Below are 27,268 nucleotides of genomic sequence, written 5' to 3' on the forward strand. Positions count from 1 at the left end.
ACCCCCTTTTTTTCATATGTCTATAATTTTTCTTTGTTTTATTCTTCATTTTGAACTTATCTAATGAGTGCTGTTTACTTGCAGCTTAAGCGCAATAAATGAAACTTATTGTTTTTCTTAACTTTCTTAGTGTTTTCTTGTATTTATATATATATATATATATATATGTACTAAAACTGTTTTCTTTTATGAATTGTTTCTATCTAGGAGCCAACAACTTTTGAGAGATTATTAGAGACAATATAATTAAATTATTAAAATATAAATAAAGACATTATTAGTTGATAAATGCAAAAAAAAATTATCATGCTTTGTTTCTCTATTCGTTTAAACTATCTCATAAAACTTGATATATATTGCAAAGATTGAAAACTTCGGTCTAACTTCAAACCTATTTTGCGACTCAGTAATTAGTTCGCTGTAGTATACTTATAGTTATAGTATACTTATACTGTAATTATAAGAGTGTACTTATTATTATTTTACCGTCTGGTGGTTTAAAAATTAAAAAAATTATGGTAGTGTCCACTCACTAACAGTGTTAAGTGTTTGACATTTGAAGTTCTTTGGTAAGTCTCTGGAATTTGTTAACTGTATTTTACTTGCTTTACAATCCATAGTCTGAACATAAGAAACATGTTTTTGAAGTTTATGCATTACTTTTTAGATTAATTTGCACTGCTTACCTAATTAATATACCATTAAGTTAATTTTTGTTAGTTGTACCGTAATGTAGTTGTCGTAATGTAAACAAGAAGGAATTATCGTGAAAGGAATAATTAGATAAATGCTTCGAAGACAATGTATAAGAGAATTTTGATTTATGCATCACATAATGGATTTTAAAAAACAATCTAATAATAATTAAAAAATAATGAAAATAATCTAATGCAAGCTATATGAAAATAAATAAAACGAATATAATAAAGACAATATAATTATGAAAATATAAATGAACCATTATTAGTTTATAAATTCAAATAAAAATTGATCACGCTTTGTTTCTTTATTTATTTACACTATCTCATAAAGCTTGATAAATCATGCAAAGATTGAAAGCTTCTGTCTAACTTCAAACCTCTTCCGCAACGTAGCAATTAGTTTGCTTCAACTGTAGAGTGTACTTATAATTATCTTACCGTCTGCTGGTTTAAAGATTATTCCCTTCTAGTTTGATGACTCAAGTCATTTAATTCTGACAACTAAATAGGATAGTGTTTACTCAGTAACAATGTTAAGTGTTTGACTTTTGAAGTTCTTTGGTGGACCTCCAGAATTGGTTTACTTAATTTTACTTGCTTTACAATCTATATTCTGAACATAAGGAACGTGTTTTTAAAGCTTTAGCATTAAGTTGCTCTGCTTACCTAATTAATTTACCATTGAGTTAATCTGTTTAGTTGTGTTGTAATGAGACATCAAGACATCGGAAATATCGTGAAAAGAATAATTAGATGAATGTTTCAGAGACAACGCAAAAGTGTAGTTTGATTTATGTAGTGCATAATTTGGTTTAAACATTTATAATAGGAAAATAATGCATATAATAAAATGTTATTTAAATGAAATTAAATAAAAGATTTTTAAGTGTGGGGATTAAAATTTCCTTTTTTAAACTTTTCAAAACTGGAAAAATCATCCGGTTGCCAAATAAATTCAGCAAAATTTTTAATTTCTCATTTTTAAAGATTTCTAAGCTTATGACAACTAATGATATACCTTTTTATTTTGCTTATAATAAAATTTTTTCCCTGCAATAATTAAAGAGAACATCAAACTGAAATAAAATACTGGCAAATGTTGGATAAAAGCGAAATGAATTGTAAGAGTAAAAAATGAGTGGGAATGATTTAATTACAAATTCATTGTTTTGTTTGTTATATGTATTTTAGTCAAAGGAAAAATAAATAAATATAATATATATATGCGTATTTTTTTATTCTGTGACTGATTATTTTGTTGGCGATTGCTTTGGAAAGATATTTTTTTAATACCCGGATGAGCCGACTCATTAGCATTTGTTCCGTTAATACACTGCGTTAAAAATGAAATTATTGATAATGTTAGTATTCAGATTTTTTTTTTGTATGTTACTGATTTTTAAGGAAAAAAGCATAACAACATTTATTTACTAGAGTTTTTATTTATTTATGCATTGTTTTGTTTTATAACCGGCATTGAACATCCGACAAAATTCTGAGATTACGACTATTAATTTTCAACTCCGTAGCTCCATAATTTTGAACGCAAATTAGAAAACAGGGCGATTCCGGGATTGAACATTGGAACAAATAGCTTTCGCGAAAGTTTTTTTATTATTTGATGGAACTAACCCACGTTTACGTTGCGTAAAACGAAGAAAACCACGCATGATTAGATCGACTTCATAGGAATTCTAACCCATGATCCGTCCACTACTGAGATATTTTATATCACCACTGTGTTCGGTACCAGCCGGGAACGAGTTGGGAACGGAATTTGTATTGACCAGCTAATGCTGGTATACGAACCTAATTTATCTCAATGGGAGGTAAACGCTCATCAGCATTCTTTTCATATAAACTAGTAAGGATTATATTCTGAAATTTCATTTTGCACTTAAATTTTTAAGTGTATTTTTTATTCTATAATTCTTTGAATTAATGGAATTACGCAGTGTTAAACGACGTTTAACTAATATTTTAGCTGATGTTAACTTTTATGACATTCATAATTGATTGGATATGCTATTATTATTCTTTCACCCGGAGGGGTATAAATCGTTTTAAAGGGTGCTTCAATTAAGCGTGTACTGTGACGTTTTATATTTTTTTGCATAAGTGAATCCTTCTATTTATCTTCCATTGATATTCTAAATATTTATCTATTGATATTATCTGTTAATATTCCGATTAACCTTCTCTTGATTTTGATTTAGAATTGACAGAGTTATGCATTCTTACATATAGAAGAACAAGACATGAATTCCTGTACACAATGGCATCTATGGCATAAACCAAGCAAGTCTTATTGCGAGGAAAAGTGCCTTGCTACTGCAACAAACCTACCCAATAAAACTAAGCATTTAACAGTTCATGAGATATAAATAACATCTGAAAATGTTTGATAGAGTAATGACCACATTTTAGAAAATTGAGGATCTTATCATGCTTACGAAACCATAAACGAAAGAAAAGCAGTGGTCAAAAAGCAGCACAAAAGCCAGGGTGAGCATTTTCACCGAATCGGCAACTTTGATCGTCTTTTTTGCTCTCTAGGCGACATCATGGAACCCGTGAAAAGAAAGCATCTGCTTCGCTGTACACCATCTGTGTTTGTAACCATCTTTCTGGACTGAGATTCAGAGACTAGCCAATATTGGCGAGACAGAAAAACCCCTAGACAACGATTTCGATCATTTTTCTTTTATTGTTACATTTCTAAGTTGCATTCTCTTCCTTTTTGTATTATCATGCTATTGGAAATAATAAAATACATTATTATATTAACTGACAATCGCAAAACAGGAAGTTTTTGAAAACATAGTTATTTCTTTTGTAACAAAGACAAATGGCCCAACACTTATATTGATCTCACAAATTTTATTTCAACATACAGTAAACTTAATTTAAAAAAAAGAAAATAAGTTGAAAATGTTTGTATGGTGGCAATTAAATAACTATAAATTAAAGATTTAAAAAGATTACTGCTACCAACCTTTACATTATGTAAAAATACCCAACTGCTTGTAACATTTTTTGATTAAAAATCACTTCAACAGTTTTCTTCTTGTTCAATTTTCGAAGCCAGATGATTGATGGTTACTTGACAAGTATACATCTAAAGGGAATTTTCTTCTTAGGTTGAAACAATACCTGAAATATAATCCGATCATTTGAGAAAAGTAACAGCTGCTACTGTAGATCGATAGGAAATTTTCTTTTATAACTTAAGAAAAAATATATTTCCCTTCACAATACCCTTTCCATTAAAAGTGAAAGGGGAACATAAGCTATAACTTTCCTCTCTTCCTGAAAGATATAACGATGATATGGATAAAAAATATGATCTTAAGAACTCAAAATGTCTTTTCAGAGTTGGATTCCTAAAATTCTATAGTTGAAATTCTTCTTTGAATCCTACCTCCAATTTATAACTTTGAAATTGCTTTTTCTTCTCGTCAAAACCTTGATATAAGATTTTTTCTAAGAATCCGAATTTAGGTAATTATTTATTCGTATATAAGTCCTTAAAATACCAAAAAGCATGTTATGAAAAAATATTTAATATTAGTTTAATAGTAAAATTTTAAAAGGACTTGGTGAGCTCGCTTTTATACATTTTGGAATTGCATTAAAACATCATAATGTGTTTTATGGAATGTATTAGCTCATAAAGTTACTATAAAAGGTTCTGACATTTAATTACAAACAATTATTTTTCAATATTGCATTGTTTATCTTGTCTTCAGCGTTTGAAAGTTTTAGAAAGTATTTTAAAGATTTTAGAGGTTTGTAAGAGGCTTTTTTGAGGTATAAAGGTTTTTTTGAAGTTGACTTCAAATGCAACTTTAAAACATCAACCCCCAAGGTATATAATCAAAATGTATAAAGTGGCTTTACTCACTCTTTAGGTTGTTTTGAGGTTGACCGAAATCTACTGTAGAACAGCCATAGAGAGGTTGGTTTTGAGATGAACAGGTCAGTTTTTCCATAATTCAAGCAAAATAGCACATTTTAGGTGTTATAGATTTCACTCATTTTCAACTAAAAATGATTGCTGTGCTATATATTAAGAATAAATGAAGTTGAAATTTAGGTTCATTGATGAGGTTATTTTTGGCACAAAATATAACCTCAGGTCTTCTTTCAGGTCTATTTTTTTACTTCTATCAACCTCAAAACAACCGTAGAAACACATGATTTCTTTTTGTTAGGGTGAAATATTTTTAACGGAATAAAAATTGCAAGTAAGCTATACGTTCATGCAATAATCATGCTAATCAACGACTCTACCTTAAAAATGTCTGAAAATGTACTTTTGAACTTCATTTTTGTGAAAAATATATAATTACCTCGCAAAAAATGAAAAAAAAATTAGCTGAAATTTCAAAAATTAACAAACATCAAGAATAAATTAAATGTCTTAAAGCTGATTTTTAACTATCATATTTGTCTATTAATCACACGCATAATAGAATCACATGCATAATAGATCACATGCATAATAGATCACATGCATAATAGTAATAACGACTTGACAAAAACATATTAAAAAGTTAAAATGTTTTTTTTCCTAATATGCAGTAGTGTTTTAAAAATAATGAATGCACAATTACTTTTCCCATGCTCTTTTGATTTAAACTTTACATTTTAACAATTATTCCTAAAGTTAAAGTGATACTAATATATAAGTATTAATTGCCATAAATAAAAAAATGCTTTTTATCAACTATGTACTAAACCTAAAACCTAAATAATAGATTGAGCAAATTATATTTCCAAACATTTGTAAATCTTTTGAACGTGATTTTTTTGAAATACCTGATTTGCAACTTTTGCTTATATAATATTCAGAATAAACTTTGGAATTTCAATATTTATCTTTAATCACAACTCCTGATTTCTTATTCGTTAATGAACAGAAATTTACCGAATTCTTCACAACTGTAGGCATTATACTTGATTTTCTTGGAACCAAATGATAATAGTAGATGATCTCCATTGCAATTTCTGAAATAGTTGCTCTATTACACAAATAGCAACTTTATTTCCTTTGACCCAGATTACTTTGGTACGGTGCCCAGCCTCATCAAAATAATAACAGGAAAGACCATGTTTTCCCCCAGAGAAACAAAATAAGTGGTAAAAACACATGCTTTCGGCATTCAATTATTTCACCAACCCCCAGTGGGCAGAAAGTTGTCTGAGTTTCTGTCAAGTTGCAATCACCGCATCAGAAAAAAAAAAGTTTTTTTTGTAATCTTTGGAATATATATAACTTTAATAAAAATATGTTTTCATATATAAATTAAGATGATACTAGTATTTATCGTTAAATTAGCTACTTAATAATTGATTATATATTCAAAGTAATAAATTAGATACTATAAAATCAATTGAAAAAATTATTAAAATGTTCCAAACTTAATTTTTTCTTATTTTAATTGCAAATTGTATGAAATAATCTTAAAAAATTAAAAAAAAAAAAAACAATTTTAACTGAAAACAATATTTGTGATGTTTTTAGCTAAATCATACACGCTCGTAAGGAACAAAACACTCGTTTCTGATAAGTGTATACACACTAACTTCGCCTTAAAACATTGTATGTAAAATTTGTGAGAATTCAGTGAAATAGCTTGAGTAGAACTCTCAATCGAAATTAGTATAGCTAATACAAGCACTTTGCAAGCAATGATATATATATATATATATATATATATATATATATAATATTCNTTTAATTATATATATATATGAACATTTTTAAATTAAACCTCTGATATTTTACGCTGTTACTACGAGTTCTACGAATTTGTTAAACACTGATACTTTCGTAAGCAATGCAAATTAGACACGATTTCTTTCACACTAATAAAAAATATAGTTAAAGTACTGTTATGACATTCCTGGTAAAAAATAAATATATCTTATTTTGGTTAATAAATTGACGATCGATGGTATTTAATCCATTTATATGGTAGTTTCTTCATTCAAATGGTAACAGTTTACTGGGAATTTTGGTTTTCAAAATTTTAGTTCCATTTACCGACATATAGTAATAGATACAAAACTGTAAAATAAATTTAACCAATTAAATGGTTCTTACGCCATGATCTAAGGTTTCATTTTAAAATTACCTATTTTTACATTTTATAAAGGTTTATAATAGTTTAACTGGTTTTATAGTAAAAAAAATAGTATAAATAGAAAATTACAGTTATAGAACTTTTAATTTAAGACTATATATTCCAAAAATAATCTTCTAATTAAAAAAAAAAATTATTTTTCTTTTAAATTTCAGTACTTACAATTCAGTTTCACAATTAGTAAAGTTGTTTTAATGAAAGAAACATGCTCTGCCAATCGAAAAATTTATAATTTTAATCAGAAACTGCATTATTTTATAAAAGCACACTTCACATACAAAAACTTACGACGGATTATGTTATAATCTCATATTTAACAGTTAAGCTGCTATAAAACATTTAATTAGCAAATTTTAAGAAGGAACTATATGAAACTGACACGACATCCATTACAAAAGACAATAGAGCCGCCTTATCATGAAGATCAGAAAAAAATAAATTAAAAAAATGTCGCATACAGCTGATGCATTAGAATATTTTAAGTTTTTTTTATCATGTTTCATTATTCTTCAACTTACGCTTCCTTAGAAGATTTATTCAAAAGACTGCCTCTTCTTTTTGTGAAGTTTTTTTTTTACTCATCCTTTTGTGAAAGATCTTTATTTTGAAAAGCTGAGCGATACAGCACGCTTAATGCTTCTAGCTAAATCTCTAGGCGGATCTTCGTTGACTAAGAGAGCATGAATTAAATATTGCAAATACGATGTACACATAAATTCCCTGGCTTACAGGCATTTATAGTTTACTTAAAACTATTTAGTTTTGTGGTGGCTTGTAGATTGTACAAGAAATATAGCGTGTTGTTTTGTGTGTTGAGTTAATTTAAAAAGCAGGTCTTCACATAAACATTGTTTTATTCAAAAATGCATTTTTATATGAATAAATTATAAATTGTTACAAAGGAAGGTAATGCTTGTTTTGAGAATAGCGTTTCACTCAAAATCTATTAAAAAGTGCAAGATTTTCTGTTTACGTTTTTATAAGGTTATGTGCATATTGCTATATTATTTACTGACAGCTTTATCCTAAGATGAGAAAAAATGGCGTACTCCGTAAAATAGGAAATTATTAAATGATCTGCATGTAATTTCCGTAAAAAGGATCTTTTATCATTACTGTTCTATAATTATATTTGAGAAGAAACCAGTGGGATAGTACAAATTTTAGCCACGCTAAAAATGTCCCCACTGAATTGAAATTTAGACAAGCAGAGCGGAAAAAATGTTGCTAAATTTTTATATTTGTATGTTAATGACATTTCTATTAAAAAAGAAAGATTCTTAAACCAAATTTTAATGTATTTAAGCAATTCAATTGGTAATTTCTCCACTCTTTATGTTAACAGTTAATTCAAAGTTCTGGTTTACAGAATTATTTTTCTCATTATCATTGAAAAGTAATTTATAGAAAAGTAAATTAATTGAATAAATGATTTTTATAACATGATCTTTGGTATTCATTGCAAAATCACTAAAATTTACACCAGAATTTCATTAATTGATAATTTTAAACTTCTGAAGGCTGCGCATTTCACCATATAGAATAGTAATAGACCTTGTAACCAGATTTACGCTTCCATGATTTATTTAAAATGGTAGTTTATTTAGATAGTTTATAGGAACTACGCAACACTTAATTATTTATTTTCTAATATATTTCCATTATAATTAATATGTTCCAATATAATAAGGTGTCAATATGTATTGTTAATTGATGGCAAATTATTCATTCAAACTTATTGTTAATCGAATCTAAGATTCCTCTTGACTTCTGTCAACTGTGCTTAGAATTACGGTAGCAGGAAAATAAGAATACTTTACTGAAATGCTCACAGTATAGAAAATACTGTACCGTAATGTTCATAATATGAATAGACTGTAAGACATGGTAACAGGTATAATACTGTTATTGTTTTCAAAGGTTAATCCGAAATTTTTCTAGAGTACTTTTTACCTCATATGTAATATTAGTCATTTTTTTTCATTAAATTAAAAATAATTAGGATTTACTGTAAATATTTCTTATTCCGGAAACAAACTCTATGAAAAAATGTGTTTGAATCATTTTTCATGAAAATTTTAAAAAAAGTTTATATTTAAAATCAGATAGTACCCTACAGTTAAAACTAGAACCATGATTTTTTCAACTCAAAATTTGAATTACGGAGGAAAAAATTAAATAAAAAAGCAATGCAAGACTAACATTTATTGACTATTTATAATATATTTATGATTTAAAATATATTTTGTACAGTACAGAATTTGTTTGTTTAAGTAAATTATTTGTTACTTTAACATTCTGAGGACATTTTTAAAAATAAAAGGAATTCTTTTCAAGAAAAGTTTTCATAAAAATATGAAACAGTTTTTATCATAGTAAAAAATTGTTAGCACTGGGAAAAGTTTTGTGTTGTATTTATACAAATACCTGATACTTTCTATTTCATGTTTGGGGTTTTTAAATCTAAAATTAACTTTGGTTCTAAGTCTACATATTTTTTTTTAAAAAAAAATTTAGACTATTTTTTTGGGAAATGTGTGAATTTAAGAACGTTATATACAACAGGCAGTGGTGTAAATGATGAGAAAACTTTTTGAGGAGTTAGGACGCCTCATTAGGATTAAAACTTTTTTGGAACTTATACTCAGAAATGTCGTTGAACGCTGTTGGGAAGCTTCCCTCTCTTGACCTGTTCAGAAGCACCCGGAGAATGAGTTCATAATAAGAATGCGCCTCTAGCGGCGTATGACGATACTTCCTTGCATGTTTTCCTGTTCTGTTTTAATCCTGATTATGCGCCTTTACTCTCCTAGAAATTTCTCGCAGCATTTTCGAGTCCCTCTGTTAAACATAACGTTTTTAAACGTGAACATTTCGACAAAAATAAACTGAAAGAGTTATCTGGAAATTGCAGCTTGGAGAGAAAAACGGGTTTCAAATATGAATTCAAGAACATAAAACTATCTCAAATTTGCTAAAAAAAATCTCATACAGCAGGAAACGAAGGAAAATCTGTTTCCTAGCGTAATTAGTGAAAAACGTGAGAGTCATGTCGCAAAGTATGTATACAAAATATTTTTAAATTAAAATAAATAATAAAATTATCGTATTTTTTACTATTGCGGATTTAACCTGATAAGATAGAAAAAATGCGAATTATTTTATTTTCATTGTCAAACATTTGCCATCCTTAGAGGTATCTCGACTTTTAGTGGATAAACATTCTCCTCTCATTGTCTTGATGGGTATTATATGTTTTGTTTTATTCCAGATACTTTCTTTCTTTGCCACCATCCCTGACAGCTGCGACGTTATATTTTATTATGCCCTCCACCAGTGGTCGTTCAAATCTCGAAGGAAAATCCTTTGAAAAAGAAAAATAACTAACGAATCCCAGATCCTGAAAAAAATTTCGACATAAGTGAAAGTATAGAGTAAGAAAAAATACACAAATCGATAAAGGGTAAGCCAAAAAAAAACTTTCAAAGAGAAGAGAATGTATATATTTATACGAAGATATGTACGAAGAAGGAAGTACCCCTGCAAAATCTTCTTGGCGTAGTGTGAGATGTCATAAAAGTGACTTGAGCTGCCACGCGTTGGTTTGGTGCCTTTCACTCTTCATTGGACTTTCATGAGAGGAGTTTTCAGCATCAGTTTTCCCTTTTATTTTGTTTTCTCTCTCCAAAGATTTCGCCAAAAGTCGCATTTTTTCTTTACTTCAACTTCACCACTGGGAAGAGAGCTACTTCGGGAGAAAAAAAAAAGTTTCGTAACCCCGTTGAAGAGAAAAGGTTTTTTGACATTTCTTCGGTATTTTATTTCCACCATTTTGTTTTTTTCTTCCTTTTTTTTCAGTTTTTTAGAGTCACATATATGAATTTTTCAGTCAGAGAGCTTGTTTGTATTTGCGGAAAATGTTGTTTCGAATGAGGATTTTAGGTGACTAGCGTAAATAAAGTATATTTTTTTAGTTATTTTATTTTTATGATGAAGGGGAAAGAGTTCAACGGAATGATTAAAATTTCACTTGTCAAGAATTTGGCTTATTGTGGGAAAAGTTTTGCTAAGAAAGCAAATTTCTTCAAATTCATTTTCAAGTGGAATGTTTTCCACGTATTCCATTTTTACTCTATTTTCAATGCAAAATTATCTTCTTCTAGTGTCACATGCTAGATAATGAAATTCAGTTTATACATACATTCAAAGCACATTTAAAGATAATTTAAAATTGGTGAGTTTTTGTAAGGATTTGCTGAAAGGACATGTTTCCTGAATTAAGGGAAGGAATTCAGTGGAATGATTAAGATTTCCTCTGTCAAGAAATTAGCTTATCGTGGGAAAAGTTTTGCCTAAAAAGCAAATTTCTTCAAATTCATTGTCAAGTAGAATTTCTACGTATTCAACTTGTACTCTAGTTTTAATACAAAACTATCTTCATCCAGTGTCACAGGCTAGAGAGTGAAATTTTGTTTGCATTTACATTCAAAGCAAATTGTAGAAGAAATTAAAATTGGAGAGTCTTAGTAAAAATTTGCTGAAAGTATTTATATATATACATTTATACATACTCTTAACAAGAAATTGACTCATTGAAGGAAAGGTTTTGCTAAAAAAGTAAATTTCTTCTGATTCTTCTTGAAATATTATGTTCTCTATGTATTCTTTTTTTTTTTTACCTTTTTTTCTAAATCAACTTATTCCAGTTTCACTAACAAGATAACAGTATGTTGTCTGGATAATGAACTTTCATTTATTAATTGAAATCACGTAATTAATATAAAAAATTTTAAAAAGATTGTTTCAGTGCAGTCAATATTTTTCGGAAAATCATTTAGTCGACAAAATAGAAGAAGTATGAGTAAAGGACAACTTATTCTCCACCAGGAATCAGAACTGGGCTTTTAAATAAACTATCGTACCAATCCTTGTACTATTTCGTCCTATAGTATGAAGAGCTATAAAATCAAATTAAATTTATGAGATTCATAGTGAATTATAAAACGATGTTCAGATCAAAAGTAATTAAAGGTACTTCTTATTTAGCGTATTGTACATAAATATTTGTGACTAAATATTAACATTGTAGAAGTCATGTTAACAAGCAATACATATTTTTTTTAAATTTTATTATCAAATAATTAATGCTAGTTTTAAAACTAAAAAAATTTAATAAGTCTTAAATTTTTTTTACTGATGCAAAATCATTGTTAAGCTTATAGTTCCCTAGTTCAGGGTAAGAATATAAAAACATTCAAAATAAAAGAATAAAAAGTTGTTTTTAATTCTTTGAAAATAAATTCTTACTACATAAAGATGAAGGAATGTATTTTTATTCGATTTTGGCGTGGAATTTTTAAAGTTGCATTGACTTTTACACTCTGTGTCTATACTCAGCATAATACACTCCAAAAAATTCCAGATCAAATAACTTTTCAAAGTACGAAAACTTTTGGTGCATCATTTGTAAAATGCATTTTACGGTAAAATCCATTTATATTGTAAAATATTATACCGTAATGTTTAGAGTAATGTTTATGCAATTAGAGAGTTTCAAGTATTTTATTATAATTATTACTGTAAAAGTTACGGTATGTCTGATTTTTGAGACGTAACATGTTCCCCTAAGAATGGATTTTACAGGAAAAAGTACCGTTGTCAGGAAAAAAGTACCGTTCGGTACTTTTTACTTAAAAAGTGGAAGGTTTGGTAATTTTTAATGTAATTTTCTATAATGCAGAAAATTAAGTTTATATTATTAAACCACCTAGTTATGCCATATGTGAAGAAGGAACTATATTTATATTTTTTTTGTGTCATTGTTTGTGAGAGTAGAATAAGAATTTATATTTGCATCTGCTTAAATATTTTATACTGCATCAACTAAAAGAAAGATTGTCGTGAAAGATTATCGTGCTGTGCACGATAGTTGCTTTAATTCCGTTTTTGCGAAGAAAACAGTTAATAAAATTAATTTGCAATAAAATTCTTTTTCTTCTTATTATTATTATTTCTTGTGTTAATAATTTCACACTTACAAGACAAATCTTGATACTTAGCTTTTATCAACCAGATTTTTTTATAAATTATTAAAAATAAAGTGCTAAAAAGGCAAGAATTTTTACTTATTTTGACTGTCAACATTTATTTGCCAAACATATTCCGACTTAAAAATTGCTACTGCATAACGTATTATTTTCATGTGACTTAAATTTTTTTGTAATTTAATTTATTTCTTTGGAACCTGAAAGCACTTTTTTCCATGGGTAGCACAAATTTCTTTTCGAACAGAATTTTAAATACGCTCCCTTATTTATCTATTACATGTTTTGTTACATTCATTCATATACAAAATTTCCCACAAGGAAGGCAGACACAGAAATATTATTAAATCTATTTTTAATTTTTGCAAAATACTACTTAAAATGGTATGTTTTAAAGTGCTGGAAAAGGCAAAACACTTTTTCAATCGTTTAATGTCAGTTATTTTTATAAAAAAAATACCCTAATATGAAAAAGCACAAGCATGTAATAATTTATTCTTTCATGTTACTTAGATATTCATATAATTTTTTTCTGAACCGAAACTAGTGTGAATCTTCTCTCGAAATTTTATTTTATATTTTTGTATTTTATTTGTCACATTTTTTTTCTGAAGAGTAATTATTTTAAAAAATGCTTTTACATATGGACATATATAATTTAAAGACATAATATAAACATAAAGCAACGCTTTATTTTTCTTTGATTCCTCAAATAACCATTTTTTTCCACAAAATGAATTTCATTTAAATAAACAAAACAAGGGAAAACAATCACATCTCATGCATTATTCACGCCTTAAATAAATACGTGATTTTGAAAGAAGCTTTTTAGAAACGCATATATTTTTCAAAATAATTTTCATTTATAAGTGTCTAATATAAACAAATCATTGTTTACGAAGAAAAGGGAGTAATGTTTTCCTCAAAAACGACAGACGAAGCTCTACAACAAATCTAATATTAGGTTATTTGAACTTCAGAATACTTAGAAGTTCTTCAAAAGAAAAATTCAGTACCACTTTTCTGCGTGTATGCAATTTAAATGAGACGTACAAGCTCCCTAGAGTAAACCTATTTCTATTCTCTTAGTACCTTCTTATCTTCTCTTAAATTTTACCTTTTTCGTCTTATTCCGTTTCCTTTGACTTGAATTCCAATCTTTGAGGAAAAGGAAACCGAATTTTGAGAATTTCAAATGCAAAGAAAGATATTTTATTTTTAGCTATAACTTCTCATATTGATAATAATAAAACATTTTAATAAGTTTCAAAAGTTAATAATTTTATCTGCAAAATGGAAATAATTTGTTTCTTTTTTTTAAATTTGAGAACTCTTTTTGTCAATATTTTTAAGAACTGAACTCTCCATTGAAATAATAACAAATAATAATAATAATTGAATAATTTATTTACCAACATGTACTGTTAAAGAGGTCAGTGAGCAGGAATGCGAAAGAATTTCATATAGGTTGGCGTAGTTTAGTAAAATGTGAAATTTCATTTCACTTACGGACTAAAATACTATGGCCAAAATAAAATACTATGGATTCACTTACTGCCTAAAATAAATGACTAAAATACTGTAAATCAAATTCTAAAGAAATTTTTCTTGATGAAATTACAGTATAATCTTCAACTTAAGCTTGGATACTTCAATATATCGATTCACATTTGATGCCTTTCTTTCTCATTTTAACATAGAAGACCCACAACATGACGCTCCAGGTACCTAAATAAGACAGTGATTTTTATCATGTTATTATTAGCTTGCTTTAAAAATTTCCAACCCTTTTAAAAAAACTAGAATTCTCCGTGCCTGATGACAAACGTTTGAATTGTATCTTTACGATAATCGTATCATTATTCGTCATAGATCGTTAGAATAATCGTATCATTAATTGTATTAAATCGTATAATTTTATCGTAAAATGTGGACCATTATTAACATATTATCAGGATTTGAATTTCATCGCCGAACAAAATAATTCTGAGAAATGTATTGATGATGTAAAGAATTAAAATTGTAATTACATCTCACTGTTTGACAAAAATTTAAATTTTAACTATTTCTTGATGGTATTTATCTTAAATATAATTTATATCGTTTGTCGTTACTTCAACAGTATACAGACAATGTTCAATTTATATNTTACATAGAACTAAAATGTTTTTCTTTCTATATATATATATATTTATATATATATATATAAAATGTATATTTCTTATTTCTTAACTTGCTTAGAATGCTTATCAACAAGTGAGCAAAGTGAAAGGGCTTTGAAAGTCACTTAAATTAAAAAATAGATTTGTATTAGTAAATGAAATACAATTTTCATATCAATGAGGTGTTAAATGAATAACGTTTTTCATGTTGGTTTACGTATATCAATGTAAGTAGTGAATGAATTTCTTAGTTTATAGTATATTATTTAAATAAAATACAACTTTAACTAATAATAATATGCGCATTTATTTGAGACCATGTCATAATTTTGTATGTCTACTATTAATTTAATATTGATAGTTGTGTTTTTAGGAATTTTATATAATAATTGGAGTATTGCAAGATGGGACAAAGTAAAAGAAGAGCGGGAGAAATATTCCTTCCTCATCTTTAAAACAGGCATCATATTACAAAAAATGATCTATGAGAAAAAAGGAAATCTTAGAAAAAAGGATATCTAAGAAAAAAGTATATATGGCAAGGATATTAGAGAGCATGCGTAAAATATTGCTCAAGGCTATTTTGTCTTTACCAATTTTATAAAATAATAACTGAAAAACAATGTGATTTATTTGTAGTTCGAAGACTTCGAGTTTTAATTTACTATTCATTTTACTAGTTTTCGATCTCAGCTACGGTATTTGAACTTTTCAGTATCTTGTGACTCTTAAAAAAATTAATAACAAAGGAGTAAGTAAAAAATATTATAATACATGAAAGTAAGTTTTTTTAACTTGTTTGGAAATATTTAACATAAATACTACATAGAAAATGCCTAGCTGAATTCAGAAAATTAATATCGTGAGATTACCCAAGCTGCTTTGAAAAATATGAATTGGTATCATCAGACCTCAAGCTTATCAACCAATCGATTACCATAGATTAGTTATTTTAATCACCTAACTTCAAAATGTGGATGAGGGCTAGAGTAGTTATTTTTTAGTCCATCATTGCTGTTTTCTTGAGCTTAACATGTAATTCAGTTAATATTTGTTTCAGTAAGAAAAAAGACATTTTGTGATGATGTAACTATATCTCAAATATATTTTTGCTAAATGTCAATTCATAAAAGTAAAATTTCATTTCCTATATATAAGATCTTGAACTGTATAACCAATTAACTTTTATGATTTGACTTGAAACTGCCTTTTATTCTATGTAAAAAATAAATAAATAAAGGGAAAATTACAAAAATATAAATATGATGAAAGAAGACAAACATGAAAGAAGTATAAAAGCGATTATTCGGAAAGACCTTCATACTTCATCTGCTTTGCTGATCTATACTATTGTTTAACTTAATTGAGTTTCGTTATACTTTGAATGCGTCTTTGTGCTTTTTTAGCTTAAATATTAATTTGTGATTCCCATTTTGCATATTCTATGCATTATATAATTTAGAATCATTATTTTAATACTGGTTTAACAATATGCGACTCGCATAGTTAAACTTTTCTTTCGGAAATTACGGTAAAAATAACCGGCAGCTTTGTGTCCATCCGACTAACCATAAAAATTATGGTCAGTAACACTTTTACCTTTACGGTTTTAAAACCGTTTACAACTTTTATGGATAAGAAACAGTAAATACAAAACTATATGGTTTTGTGAACATTTACAATTGCTTTTTAAATATGTGTTAAAAAAAATTAATGAAAAGAAAAACGGTAAAATTACAAAAATATAAATAAATAAAAATTTGAAAAAATGATAAATAATTTTTATGCATGTTTATATTTGCTAAGAAAGTATTTAATCATTAAAGGGCCCAAACCATGTTATAAATATATATTTAGCATAATGAAATCAAAATCTTGTTCCCTAAATGTGACGCGTTACTTGAGGGATAGTTTTATTTAACGAATTTAAGTTTAAATAAAGTTCGGTCTGGACTCAAAATTAAAATAGAATATGTGTACTACACCTTGATTTTATTTTATTTTATGACCGCCGTTGAACAGTCGACCCAATTTTTGGGTTTACGACTTCAAATGTTCAGCGCCGTAGCCCTGTAATTTTGAACCAATCCAGAAGACAAGGAAACTCCTGGATCGGTACACCCAGAGGTATTGATTTGTTATGGGAACATGGAGGACTTTGAGACTCGACAGATTTAACGTGCATCAGTCACCATTTACTACACGGGGAGTCTTCGACCAGCAGGGACCGAACCCACGAACTCTTGGACATGGGCCCGGCACCCCACTGACCAGGCTATCCCGGCCTAGTAGCGACAATTTAATTTTGCATAGATTAACTAGCAGCGTTACATTACAGCCACAAAGAATGGACATCGACAATAAGAGTACAATATAAAATAGCTAGCCACGTCACAGGTATTTATTTATTTATTTTTTTTAATAACTTTTTTTTTTATTTTATTTATTTATTATTATAATTTTTTTCCTTTTTTTTTAACATAAAAAATATTTTAATTTTTTTAACTACAATTTAATTTTTTTAACTACACCTTGATTTATAGATAACAGAAAATAACTGCCTTTTTCTTCCTTAAGAAATTAAAAAATCCATCATTTGTGTTATGTGCTGGACATAATAGGCCGCCATAATAATTAAGAAATGCTTTAAACCCAACTCAACATTTTAGTTTTCTGTAACAAAACTTAACTTTCTCTTCTCTTCGACTAGCCCTCAACTTTTTCGCTTTCTTCAACAAGAACTAAACTTTATGGCTTTCGTTAACTCAAAATTTAATTTTTTTCTCAAAATATAACATTTAATTTATTTTAATTTGAATTCAAAACATATCCATGAGAATAAGTTCCAAAGATTCTAGTGTTTTTGTTGAATGGTCTGATTTCCCATTTACAGGGAGCAGGTGAATGAATTTTCTTGATTTTCGGTGGAACCATAAAGAAATATAAACGCGATTATTCTGAAATGCCTTTATACTTGATGCCATTTTGATGGTTTATATAACTGCTTAACTTAATTGGGTTTTGTTATAAGAAGACTTTGAAAGAGATTTTGTTCTTTTTTAGCTAAAATAATAATTTGTAATTCCCCTTTTGCATATTTTATGCATCATTTTCGGTATTGATTCTAACAAATATGTAACTCTCATAACTAGAATTTCCATTCTGAAATTACGGTGAAAATAACCACCAGTTGTGTGTCCATCCAAATAACTAAAAAAATTATGGTTAGAAGCATTTTTTTCACCTTTACGGTTTTGAAACCGTTTACAACTGGTATGGATAAGAAACCGTTAATACGAAACTATATGGTTTCGTGAACATTTGCAATTTTCATTGTTTCTAAACCATAAAAATGAAACTTAAATTAGTACTGGATATCTGTGTAAGTTGCGATATTTATGTGCGAATGATAGTTTCGTATTCCAATAGTCGAGGTTCACTTGAAGAGTGCATGACACTAGAAACTCTTCATGTATTAAAGAAATAGAAAAAATATTGAGGTGACAACGCTACGGTTCGAACCCCTGTTCAGCCGATCATTAAAATTGACTCATTAGCCCTCTCAGCTGTAGTAAGTACCCAGCTACACGGAACCAAATTCCTTCTTAAGGTAATAAGATTTTTCTCACACTTAGCAGTTAGAATATGAATTTTTTTTAATTATTTGACTATTTTGGTTGAAAATGGAAAATAACAATTAAGGAAATTAATTGCTATTTAACCATTTTCACCGAGAAATTTCTAATAGTGTGGATGATTTTTAAAAAGAACCTCTACTACTTATGACGATAGGAAAAAAAAATTTTAAAGTACAAAATTTAACAAACGTAGGAAATTGTCTTATAAGTTTATCTATTCAAAATCGAAACTCTTTTTCACCTCAATTCCACTGCCTTATTATTAAAAGTAATGCCTTAAAAGACTTTAATGTCTGTATTTTATTAATAAAAGATATTTATGCCCTTAGATTCTTTCTATCAAAAATGCTTTTTCAAAGAAAAATGCTAAAACTTCTGTAGGGCTCATGTTAAGACAAGAAATGTGAGTACATTGCTTGCTGAATTGTTTTAAATTTTTAGATGTATGTCGCCATCACCAGCTCAAAATGGTAGATCAAAATGGTAAAGCATATCAACTAAATTGTTTTCGAGTTATAAAAAATTAATATGTTCTTGATCTTTTATTATCAGTTAAATATCAGGAATAAAATTAGGAAACAGCATTTTTTTGTGAAGCAGCAGCACCTACTGAAGATATTAGTAGATATTTTTCAAGTGTTTCATCTTGACCATTATCAGTTAATTCATTTTTGCCAAGTATTTAATAATAACAAGCCATTTCTCAAAGCAACTTTTGGAATCTAATAAAAACTTTTCCTTTATATGAATAAGAAATAAAGAAAAAAAATGAAATTAATTATTAATAATACTAAAAATTATTCATACAAAAATGAATTTATTGTGGGCTGTTTTTAATTCATTTTCTTATGTTACTTATATTAAACTGTAATGTGTTTTGCGCAACACTTTGGCATTGTATCAAACATTACTCAAAATGCAACTTGTTTTAATCATATCAAAAATGTTTTGCTCAGATGAAAGGGGAAATTGATTACTTTTATATACTTTTTGCAGAATTCTACTTTTTTTTATCTTTTCTTATAATACTTGAAACAATAGTCTATTGTTTAGGTAAAAGGTAGAAAATGTTTACATTTACATTAACAGAATATTGTTGTTTTGTACTATTTAAAAAATAATTTTTTTGTGATTCCTTCAATCTTGTTCATTCATTTGAAGCAAAGGCAAATGAAAAAAATAACGAAACTCATTAAAAAATAATCCAAATATCTTTTTTAAAAAGTAAAAATTTATTTTTTGTATCATCATTGATCTCTTCACATCTACTTTTCCTTTTCCATCCTCTTTAGTTTCTCTTTTTGCTTGTTGAATCAATTGAATTGAAAAAAGTCGAAAATAAATAAGTGAAATAAAAAAATAGGAGGAAATAATCAGAGAAAGAACACATCATCTCTGTGTGTCACAGGTGAACCATGGCACAGAAGTATAAAAATACCCTAACGGCTAAAAGAAAAATGGAAAAAGAATCGGAAGTACAAATACATTAGGGCAAGATAAGCAGTGAAAGGACCGAAGAAATGATTGTAAATCGAAAACTTAGAAATGATACATCCAAAGCAAAACATTTTTTATTGTGTTGTGATCAAATATTTTGTCCCAGTAGAATTCTACCGTGATTTTATTTTCTTTTATGTTTATTCCATTTTTGTAAAAAAGATTTTATTTGTTTTTCTTGGACTTAGTTTCTTGATAGTAGTTCCAGTGGGCATTTTTTTCTGGAGAAGAAACAAAGATATGTAATTGGAAATAGATTAGTTTTCAGTGAAGTATTTCATATCTCGAGTTTTAAATCGATCTGAGCTTATTTCTCTAATATTTGTTTAAGAAGTAAGGAGAAAAAATTATTTTAAAGTTGTTTTTCAATTCAGACTTTCAAAAGCATAATGTAAATAATTGCAAATAAAAATAAAATTAATGTTTTTTTACAACAAAAAAAATATTTTGATCTTTTGTGTTAAATTGTTCGTGCTTTAAATGTATCTGATAATGTTATTTTATAAGAAAAAAGTATGAATAAAAGCGAGAAAAGTGATCAAACAAAATAATATAAGCTTTTCAAGAAATACCTCCCAACAAAAAAAAAATATTTTTAGCAAAATATTTAAACGTGTATTACTTGAGTAACCCATTAAAAAACTTCAGTCGCGTGCAAATAATAAAATAATTTATTTAATAAATATTTCGAATTTTATTTAATTAAACATTTTATAAGAAAAAAAATTATTCGAAAATTTTATGAGTAACAGAACGAAGAGTGGTCAAAAAAAATAATATAAGCTTTCAAAGAAATACCTCCCAACAAAAAAAAAATTTTTTAACAAAATATTTAAATGCGCATTATTTGAGTAACTCATTGAAAATCTTGAGTAACATGTAAATATTAGAATAATTTATTTGTTGAATATTAAAAAATTTAATTAATTATTTTGGAATAAAACAATTTAATATTATTGAACCATCGAATTAGAAATAATTGTGATAATTCAATTGAATTTTTCAAAAAAAAAATTGATATTTTACAAACTGTTTTAAATTCTAGTTTACCTTCCAATAATAAAAATGCATCTGATAATTGTAATTGCCATCTATATTCACGTAGAAGGAAATATATGCGCACTAAAGATGAACAAAAGTAGTACCTAGATGTGCTAAATGTATTCACTTATCTTTATCTTGATTCTACACTTCAACTTCTACTTGCTCCAATTTTATTGTAATTACTTTTGTACTATTTAATTGGTTTTAAAAGTACTGTTTTAATAAGTTATACTATATAATTCATTTGTAAATTTTGCCTGTTTATCTTTTAAATTGTTCTTTTAACTGACACTCTTAATATATTGCTGTTTTAATGTTTTATCACCTTACATTATTTTTGCTGCTCTGTGCCCGCCATGTTCAGGGCTGTTTGCCATGCCTGATATGTGTTTCGTGTTTGTACTGTTTTCTGGATTTTTTTTATTTTAATAAACATTTACCCGTATGCCCTAAATAAGGGCTGATCGGGGTAAATTTTTCCATTATCTTGATTCTACAGCTTATGATTATCTATATTTTCGAATTTGGTGTAAAAATACATTTTTGTAGTGTAATATTGGACATAAATTTAATAAAACGCGTATGTTTTAATTTTTATTTACGAAGCTAAACCTTAAATGCATATTTTTTACATTCTTTTCCTTATTCCGAATTACCTTTTACAATATTTTAGTTTTATTGCAAAACATACTAATTTTTCAAATTTTTTATTCAACTGTCAATTTCAAATAGATTTTGAATTATGACTATTCACAAAGAACACTTTTGTAAAGAGTCTTTGCAGTTATTGTTTACAGTTTATTTTTGCTGGAATCTCGCCCAGTGTTTATTTGATACAGATTAATATGACGATTGTTCTATAATAGTCCGCATAAGACTAACTTAAGAACAAATATGAAATTTCCTTGTTAATACTTAAATTAAATGTTGACAGTTTATTTAATAAAAAAAAAAGTCTACGAGTAAATATTTTATGCATTTTAAATGTGATTTTTTTTAAAAAAAATATGTATTTAAGTATTGATTACGTGCGTAAATACTGTCATTTCTTTTAATCATTTTCCAAATTTTATTAAGTTTTTAGCCGAGAATTTTTTTTATCATTATTTTAAGAAAATAAAAACACTATTGATATTTTTATGAATTTAAATATCTTAATATATATTTCCTTAAAGCAATTTTATTACCTATTAAAATATTTTATTTGAAACAAAACTTTTCTCAAATCTTTTAAAGATCATAGAATGAATATTTCATTGTCTAAAATAAATATCTTCTAAAAGTTCGAACAAAAAATGTTTGACGTTAAAAGTCGATAGATGAAACGCAATATCTGACAGACTTTTAAACCTTCCCATCGACTTCAAATATCACCTAATTGAGTGAAAAGGAGGCATGATTGCAGAAAGCTATAGCGAAAAAACTGGGTAAATGTTAGGTCACATGATATTTTCTTTAATATTCCCTAGGGAAACATGATACTCTATATACTACAAGCTCTTAAAACAAATTGTTCTGGGTAGCGAAAATATCTGCTAAAGAAAGAAAAAGGAAATTTTGTAAGTCCCTGTTGTAAACAGTAATTTGTGTAAGTGGTAGCTTAAGAGAAAGCATATCTTTTTTTGGGAAAGTTTTAGGCAGTTAATCTTATTGCTTTAAATATCAGCGATAGACAGATTTTGCGTATTCAAGCTTGCTTGATACTTATTTTTTCCTTTTTCAAAACCAATCTTTACTTAGTTTGTCTGTCAAATACAATTAAAATAACACATACAATTTCGTCTTATATTATTATGTAATTTCGTCTTATATTATGTTAATACAATTTAAAATAATATTTCATTCATAATTTTGAGTATATTATTTATTAAAATTCCTTGAGTACATCATCACTGATCAAAATAATGATTTTAAAATTCTTCTAATTTTTTAATCTTTTATTCTGGATTATTTAACTTGTTTAGTGCCTTACACATGAGAAAAAATACTGCAAGGCATTATTTTGTTATTACTCCAAATTTCTAATGCTTAAATCAGTGATATAACTTGTAAGTTCCCTCGGTGATCAAAACTAAATCAGCTGAAAAAAACATCCCCATGGCTAATAATGCAGACTAATAATGTTAATTTTTTTCTTATTTATTCTTTTTTCAAAACTAATCTTTACCTAATATGCCTTCCAAAACAGTCAAAGATAATAGTTTAACACAGTTTAAAATAATATGCTATAATAATATGCTTTATGTATTATTTACTAAAATTCATTATTTTTTTGAGTACATCATCACTATTCAAAGTAGTGTTAAAATTTTCCTGTAAAATCTTCTGATTTAATTTTTTTTATTTTAGATTACCTGACTTACTTAGAATCTTACATATGAAATAAAATACTGAAACGTATTTTATTGATATTATTCCAAATTTTTGATGTCTAAATATTTGTTATGGTTTGTAAGTTTACTCGGTGTTCATAGCTAAATAAGCTGAAATAAAGTAATGTAGACTAATAATGTTTCAGAAACACTTTAAACTAAAGTAACAATGTGATTTCGGTGATTTTCTTTTCATGCAAAGGTGTACGAATATTTTTTTAAAAAAAGAAAAGAAATATTATTTACCCTTGGAAGACGAAACAATTAAAACCACAAAGGAAGACGAGCTGTTTAAATTCAAAGATCTCTTTGGTGCACCGCACCTGTGTCTGAGTTAGACGCACTGAAGACGTTTACACACGTACCACGATGAGGTTTAGAGCGGGTAAGGAGTCATACCTAATCGATGTTAAATGGTGGACCATATGGGAGTTCTACGGGAGTAATAAACTATGAGCTATGTTTTACCGCGAGTATTAGTATTAGAGCTATGTATAAAGATTATCTTTATGTGTTAGGTCTTTAATTGTTTGAAATAATGAATGTTTGAATAAACAAAAAAATCCAGTGTAGCCTTTCTAGATAATTACTAAATTAGAAATAATTTTAAACATCCCACTTTTTACGACAGATTGTATCGACATAAAAAGATGAACTATTTTGTTCTTTAGCAAATTTGTTTTAATTTTCTTAAACTGACATTTTGTAACATTTCAGAAAATAAAGTTCTAAGGCATGCATTTTAATCCGTACTAAAGATTAAAAAGCTTTTAATCCTCAGTCAAAATATTTTCTTTTAACATGATACTAATTTAAAAATCTCTCCTTCAATCTAGGTATATCTTTAATTTTAATTTTCTTACTTTTAAAAGTGAGTTTTACTTACAAAAACTAAAGAAAAATAGCTTTTATCTATAACTAAACAAAATGAAATAACAATTAATAATTACTTAAGAGCTCGCAAAAAATTTTTGTGATTAAAAAAATAAGGATTTTGAACTTGAAGAATATATTTAAATTATCTCCTTTTGAAATAAATTTTTAGAAAAGAAATTAAGCTATTATATCTTTTCTCGAAGAAAATAAAACACATAAACGCTTCCACACCTTTTCTTAAAAAAATATACGAAAATCATTTATTACAAAAAGTGTCAGTCCATACTCTATAAAGAAAGTTAAATGTTATTTATGGCTTCATCAATATCAGTGAATCAAACATGCACTTTATTTTATGCTTAAAACATAAAGAATTCATAATTCACTAGGTTAGACACTTTAATCGTATTTGAAAACCGTAAAAATGGCTCACTTTTGAAAAATAAATAATAACACTTGTCATAAATTTATTTTTAGCTTCAAAGCTTTGAGAACAAATGATTTACTTTAAGTTCAATTCAAAAAAATGTTTTAAAGGGTAAAACAGACTTAGACTCATAAAAAAGAAAATTATATTTTTGAAAAAGTTTTGGCATGTTTTCAAGCAGTCATATTTATGTTCGTAAATAAAAAAAATGCGTCAAATTAATCAAAAATGTGTTATGAGAATTGAAAACTAAATAAATTAAAAAATACAGTTTGAGTTAAAAGGTATCTATAGTGTTTTATTTTTATTTTCCTCTATAATTCCGTTCGAATGATTTTCTGATAATAAACATGAAAGGAATAATTTTCTTAAGACGATGCCAATAAAACTCCCTGAATATTTTATGAAACAGTTTTGCACCAGAAAATTCTGTTTTTATGCATCAAAATATGAAACTACTACAACAAGTAGGGGAGAGGGGGGCACATGTGAACAGGGGGCACATGTGAACATGGTATGTATTACCAATATGATTTGAAATAAAAAATCTTGAAAAATTTTCAATTGATGGCAGTACTAGTCCAACCTCTCTGCAAAACTTTCAGAACAATGAGACATTTTGTTGTTCTATTCTGACAATTTCTTTGTATCAGCTGGTGTTGTATATATTATAATCACTCGCTTCTTCAAGTAAAAGCATAGTACAAATCAACTAATAGACTAAAATTAACTATTGCAGACCATTATATGAATATTCAGGCAAGTTTATGACAATAATTTTTTTTTACTTAATTAAAAATTCTTTATTTTTCAAGTTAGATTTAAGAAGGATGATGGGGCACTTGTGAACAAATCATCTTGGGCAAATGTGAACAGTTCACATGTGCCCCTACATAGTATTAAGATTATTATCCTCATGATATCAAGTTTGAAAAATATGTATGCATTTAAAATTATTATTATTTAATTTTCCATAATTAATTTATTATTTTTTTCTTTCAAATTTTCTTTTTTTAATGAAATGGTTGATCGCGCATCACGCATACTAACTGATACACCTGAAAAAGATAGAATTGATAAAGGTACAAATGAAAAGATAGAAAAAATGGGGAAAAAAAGCATGAAGAGCATCAGAGAAGAACGAAAAAGGCCAATTACAACTCCTGAGCAACATGAAGTTGCAAAAAACCCAACAGCGGAAAAACTATTGTACAACTGAATTTTTTTCTTCTTATTGACAGTACTGTTGTACAGTTTAAATTCACATAGTAAGTTTCAATCCCTTAAGTTTAATGCGCATATATATGTGTTATATTAAAGATTTTTTTTTTTTGAAATATGATGATTGCTTTGTGTTTTTAATCTTGTTCACATGTGCCCCAGTTATGTTCACATATGCCCCAAATAGGGGCACATGTGAACAATTGAAGTCATTTTTCTAAAATATCATAAAGTAAAGAAATATTTAATTGAAAAATCTCTAAAAATTCCATAAGACAAAGAAAAGACTATTTAAACATATGGACTTCTTTACTGTGAGAAATTGATGATATATTTTGAAATATGAAGAAATAAAAAAAATTGTTCGCGTGTGTCCCCCTACCCTACAACAACAACAACAGTAATGATAATAATGATAACAATAACAATAATAATTATTGCTTTACAGCAAATTTAGAAATATTCCTTTTTTTAAATTAAATTTTATACCTGAAAAAATATTTAAAAAAAAAACAATTCTTCTGGACACAACTATTTATATCAATAAATGCCCCCTTGTATTATACGTGCGATATCATGTACTAATGTTGTTGCATTCGTCGTAAAAACTTAATTTGCTTCAAACATTATAAAGGTGAAAAAATCTGACATGTTTTGGGTGCTAAACAATATGAGCTCATTCTTTAGCCTCGTCATCCATGAGAGAGAAAATAATTTGTAACAGAAAACATCTGAAAAACTGAAGGAAACAATGGAATAAAAAATCCGTAGTAGTTGATTGATGTGACTAGAATTTAAATGATTTTTAAATAATACACATTAAATTTATGTCCTATGTTCCCACAATGAGCTAGCTATAGAGCAACTATTTATCGAATCTAGGTGATATATCTCTTATATTCCTTGAATCTAAATTTAAAAGAGTAGCATTAGTTTGTCAGATGTAAGCAATATTACACTGTCAAGGTATGTGGTAAATGCATTGAGATTTTCAACACTGATAAGATCTTTAAGGGATGTTAATGCTTTTTTCTAGATACAGATATAAGCCTTTAGAATTAACTAAAGCACTAGGATAATTCAAGTTCGGCAATTTTGTCAAATGTTGCAGTCTAAGCAATATTATAAACTGTGGAA

At 27.3% G+C, this 27,268-nt stretch overlaps 1 long non-coding RNA gene across 2 annotated transcripts in view; it reads right to left on the reverse strand.

Annotated features, from left to right (window-relative positions):
* The window catches only part of LOC139426347 (uncharacterized), a 100,533-nt gene that overhangs the window by 22,921 nt on the left and 50,344 nt on the right, over positions 1–27,268 (reverse strand). Inside the window, exon 3 of one of the 2 annotated variants that reach the window (XR_011637597.1) lies at positions 3,697–3,854. The exons of the other annotated variant lie outside the window; for it this stretch is intronic. This is a non-coding gene — a long non-coding RNA (uncharacterized lncRNA). The remainder of the gene's footprint in view (positions 1–3,696; positions 3,855–27,268) is intronic. 2 annotated transcript variants of the gene reach the window in all.

The sequence above is a fragment of the Parasteatoda tepidariorum genome, chromosome 8 (genome assembly GCF_043381705.1).
Source record: "Parasteatoda tepidariorum isolate YZ-2023 chromosome 8, CAS_Ptep_4.0, whole genome shotgun sequence".
Taxonomy (NCBI): domain Eukaryota; kingdom Metazoa; phylum Arthropoda; class Arachnida; order Araneae; family Theridiidae; genus Parasteatoda; species Parasteatoda tepidariorum.